This window comes from Mustela putorius, unplaced genomic scaffold, assembly GCF_011764305.1.
Source record: "Mustela putorius furo isolate JIRA1106 unplaced genomic scaffold, ASM1176430v1.1 tig00003927_pilon_pilon_pilon, whole genome shotgun sequence".
In the NCBI taxonomy this organism is placed as follows: Eukaryota; Metazoa; Chordata; class Mammalia; order Carnivora; family Mustelidae; genus Mustela; species Mustela putorius.
Genome location: NW_025422072.1, coordinates 30,483 through 35,666, shown reverse-complemented (window position 1 = coordinate 35,666; position 5,184 = coordinate 30,483).

Below are 5,184 nucleotides of genomic sequence, written 5' to 3'. Positions count from 1 at the left end.
AAAGGATTAATATTAAATTTTATACAGCTCGGATAGATGAGGAAACTTTTTTCTGTCTGAACCCTGGGTGAAAAATCAACAAATGTCTTGTAAGGAATTGAAACCTCATTGTGTTCCTTAAGTAGATTTTGTAGACTGAATTTATATTGCCTGTATTATGATTTAATCCCAGGACAAGAAATTAACATTAACTTTGGTCCTTGATCAGTGATACCTCATTCTGTAATACATTTCCTATCTAGCTTCAAGTTGAAAAGCCTTCCCATTTTGCTATAATCAATAACTTAAGTTACAAAGGACACACAAGTGCTCAGAAATGGCACTCAGTATTTTGGCTTTGTCAGTTGGATTCCCTTTTCTTTTAGCATGTTTTTCTATCTTATACAGAGAAGTGCGGTAATGGCTAAATCATTTGTACCACGCTTTAGGCTGAAGGGGTCAATTTTTCACTATACTTCAAATATCTCAGCACCATGAAAACCACTCAGTTTCATATTGCCCTACTTTGCTAGGTCTCCTATAGAAAATGTGTAGGATCAGTCAGAGGGTATGAGTTGGAGAAACATTCTGGATTGGTGAGTCAGGTTTACAGGGTAATCGCTATCCTTAATACCAACCTGCCTTTACTTTCTGCTCCTCTCTTTAATCTCCCTTTCATCGCCCACTCACCTTTCCCCCTCTTCTCCTTAAAAAGGTCCTCTCTGAAGTGTTCCCTACCTCACCCTGGCCGATATCCTTCTACTCTCTGACATTTTGGCATATGTGCTATTCTTTTTTTTTTTTAAGATTTTATCCATTTACCTGAGAGAGAAAGAGAAAGAGAAAGAGGGACAGAGATAGTGAGAGAGAGCATGAGTGGGTAGGAGAGGGAGAAACAGGCTTCCTGCTGAGCAAGGAGCCTGAGGCACGCTCAGTCTCAGGACCCTGGGATCATGACTTGAGTGGAAGGCAGACTTCCACCAACTGAGCACCCAGACGCCCCCACATATGGGCTATTCTGATACCCAGTTTTGACTCAGTTTCTCCATGTGGTTGTTTCAGGGTCTGGGAGATAGCTAGCTTAGAAGATAGTCTCCCTAGCTTGGAGGATAGTGCAGATCAAGGCAGGTTGTACTGACCAGTTCTTCTTCTTCTTCTTCTTCTTCTTTTTTTTTTTTTTTTAATAGATTTTACTTATTTATTTGTCAGAGAGAGGGAGAAAGAGCAAGTGAGCACAAGCAGGGAGAGTAGCAGAGAAACAGACTCCCCGCTGAGCTGGGAGCCCAGTGTGGGTCTCGATCCCAGGACCCTGGGAACATGACCTGAGCCGAAGGCAGCTGCTTAAACGACTGAGCCAGCCACCCAGGCGCCCCTGACCAGTTCTTCGTGAAAGATTCTTTTCATGCATTCTTGTCCTCTAATACACCGTGAGACAAAAGAATAGTAACATTCACAGGGTGCTAGCATTCATTTATATTGCAAATGGTTTCGTTACCACAGCTTGAGATTCCCATACCTGTATTTCAGAATTTCAGAGCAATAAACTCTTTGAGTGTTTTTATTCTTTCAAACTTTCTCAGGCAAGGCATTATATAACCAGAGTGTCTTCTAGTATCCAACACAGCCTTGTAGGAAGCATAAATCCTGATACAAGATAGGTTGCAGCCTTATGACTCAGGAAATTGCAGGTATGAAAGTAGCTCTCAATCCTGGGGGGGAAGAAAAAAGTTAATTAAATATATTAATCTCCCAAATCCTAATACAGTTCTTCCTTTACTTAGGATGGGGTTGCATCCTGATGAAACCATCATAAGTTGAAAATACTTAAATTGAGATGCATTTAATACTTAACATACTGAACTTCATAGCTTCGCCTAGTCTACCTTAAATGTGCTCAGAATACTTACATTAGCCTATAGTTGGGCAAAATCGTCTAATGCAAAGCCTATTTTATAATAAAGTATTGAATATCCCACTTAATTGAATACTGTACCTAAAATAAAAAGCAGAATGCTTGGGCACAGAATGGTTGTAAGTGTATTTTGTTGTTTACACTGGTGATCACGTGGCTGACTGGGAGCTGTGGTTCACTGCCAAGGTCTAGTATGATGACAGGCTATCATACCTTGTGTGTTTTTAGTCCAGGAAAAGATCAAAATTCAAAATTCAGACTGTGGTCTGTGTTGAATGCATATTGCTTTCATACCATCCTAAAGCTGAAAAATTATAAGTGAAACCATTGTAAGTCAAGGACTACCTGTATTTTATTCATTCTCATGTCTTTAGGACTAACCTTTTTTTGTTACTCCACAAAGTCCCCTAGTTGTATTTTGAATATTGGTCTATTCTATGTCCATCATATATACAATTAGGATTTCCCAGAATATGTCATTTGGACTTTGTGTTTTGTTTTATGTTTGTTTGTTTTGTTTTAGCTGAGGATCCTTCAGAACAGTTGCTTTAGTATGGTTATGTAGAAGTAAATAAATCGAAGACCTCGGTCCAGAAGCATATCTGTGTGGGTCAGGAAGGAGATAGGGGAGCTGGTGCTTTGTGACAGCAGAATCACAGATAGCACAGTGACAGAGGAGGACACAGAACAGCGCCTTTTACTACAGAAACTACCCAAACAAACAACATGGTCCTCAAAAATCAACTCTGAATCTATAAAACAGAATGCAGTACTTCCCTCCCTTCCCATCTAGCATCTCAGCAAAGCAATAATAGTTTTAATAAGTGTGCTGCCAAAAATGAGTGTGATCAAGTTTGGCCAGTGCGAACTTTGGGCAAAATTTCTATAATTAAGGACTTCTTACCACCTTTAAAGGTAATATGCCCTGTGATTGTTCTAGAAAATAATACAATACACAGTGTGTCCTGAATACATTTGATCAGGGTACTTTTGATTCTGAACAATCCCTTAATATCTCTATAAACTAGTGTTCTGAGGTCAAGGCAAGGGCGCGCCATGCTAAAGTCTCGGGAAGGACCTCAGCCTGTAATATCCTATGCATTTTACCTGGTGTAGATTTGCTTGCCTCAATCACGAACCCCCAAGAACAGTTTTGTACTAGAAGCTACATAAAAGTTAGTTCCCATACTTAAGGATGTTGTGACCTAAACCAAGATTAGCTTTGATTTTTACTGTTATTTTAAAATTCAGATTCTTACTCTGCCCATGGACTAGATATGTCACATATCATACTTAAGCCTCAGGTTCTTCATCTGCCATATGGGAATAATAATAGCACTCAAACCTTCAAGGAAGAGACTGGGGTAGCTCTTTTTTCTCTTTACTCTAGTGCTTAGCATATCCAATATTCAGAATTTTTGCTAGGTGAAAGAAATTATGAATGCATGCAGGGATCAATGAAACTTTTGAGAAATAATAGAATAAAGTCCAATATGGAACTCACCGGTTAAGACCTGAAGAGAAGTGAAAAACAATGAAGAGAACCACATGGATTGTTTAGTCAGTGAAAATGTTTCAGAAGAGGTACCTTGAAACTGAACTTGCATTTATGCCATAACTTTTTACAAATACTGTATTCTGCTACTGGTTGTAAAGATTAAGAACTGTGATTTTTACTAAGATGGTGTAGAGTTTACACATGCATAGACTGAAAAACAATATATTTACCCTGTTTCCCCCAGAGTTTGTCCTGCCCTGGATGCCAAAATATTAATACAATGCAGTGTGGCTCACAAAGTGGCAGATACAACACGTTATTTCCACGTGGACAGTCTTCAGTTCGTAGTCCCACAGGGAATCAGATGCTTTATTTACATCCCACTGAGATTTTATAACCTAGACATCCCTGTTATGTACAATTACTTGATATGTTTATCTTTGTAGAGGTATACCCTATTTTTTTAATAAGATAATGATTGTGACCAGCAGAGGACGTTTACGTAGATGAGTCAGCTATAGATGAGCAGAGACGTTTTTTAACTTTTTAAGTATTTGAGGAGAGTTAGGAAATAAGTATATATTTACTGTATAGCATTTCAGGGCCATCTCCTTAATATGTATTATATGAAACTTAGAAATTCAATACAGCATTATTACTTCAAAGTGTACTTGTAAGAGATTTGTGATTTGAAATCAGTCTCTTGTTTGTTGTTGTTGTTGTTTGGTTTTTTTGTTTTTTTGCATCAATGGTTAGGACTGTGGAGGGAAAAAAAAAAAAAACCCGTAATTTCCAGGTTACTGTATATAATTAATATTTAAAGCTTAAAGGTACTGTCAGTTGATTGTAATAAGTTTTATCTATACTTTCTGGCTTTTCTCTTAGTACTGAAGTTTAATTAGAAAATAAAAATTTGGTGAAGTAGAAGCTTTATTTAGGTTGATGGGTTAGGAATTTAGTTTCGAGACAAGTCAATCTTGAAGTATACTCTCATGTCTGTTTCTATAAATGGTTGATTATTTTATAATGCCTTTTATCCTGGTCACTTCTCAGATTTGTTTTAAAGCACATGAATATGCCTTAGGAAGTGTGATATACATGATATACCTTATTTTTACATTTTGCAACATTCTCTGTATTAAAATCCAAAAAGTAATGATTACTTGCAGAGTAATATGCTTAAATTAAAATACACATTTCTGTTTTAATGAAAGGACTACATTATGACAGAGGAAAAGTATAACTCCTTTCTTTCCCCCATAAATTAAGAGTTTGCATTCTATCTGAAAGAAGGTACAGCTCTTCACAGTCTAGAAATGCACCAGATCACATATAGTAGGAAAAAAGATCCATATATATATTTAAAATTATTTGCCTCTACTAGGAAGATACAGCAATAAGAAGAGGGAATCTACCTTTAATAGTTTATGTAAATAGGAGAAAAATAATATATAAAGAATTAGTACATATGTTCAAAGATAAGCTAATTTCAAATATGTCTTCAGGAAGAAACAGACCTTTTTTTTTTTTTCACAAATCAAAGATATAATAATAAGAAACTCTCTCATTTAATTGATTTTAATAGTACTAAACAAAAGAAGAGTTATGTTTTAAGAAATCATCCTATGGGCTAATGGCCATTTTGTTGTCATAAAAAATCCTTTATTTAGCCCTCTCCACAAATAAGCTCACAGCAGGAGAAAGGCCACTAGTTAGAGCAATTTGGAGGATAAGTAAACAGAAGGAATGGCTAGGAGCAGAGTGTCATCTGGCAGAGAGCTTATTTCCTGAATCC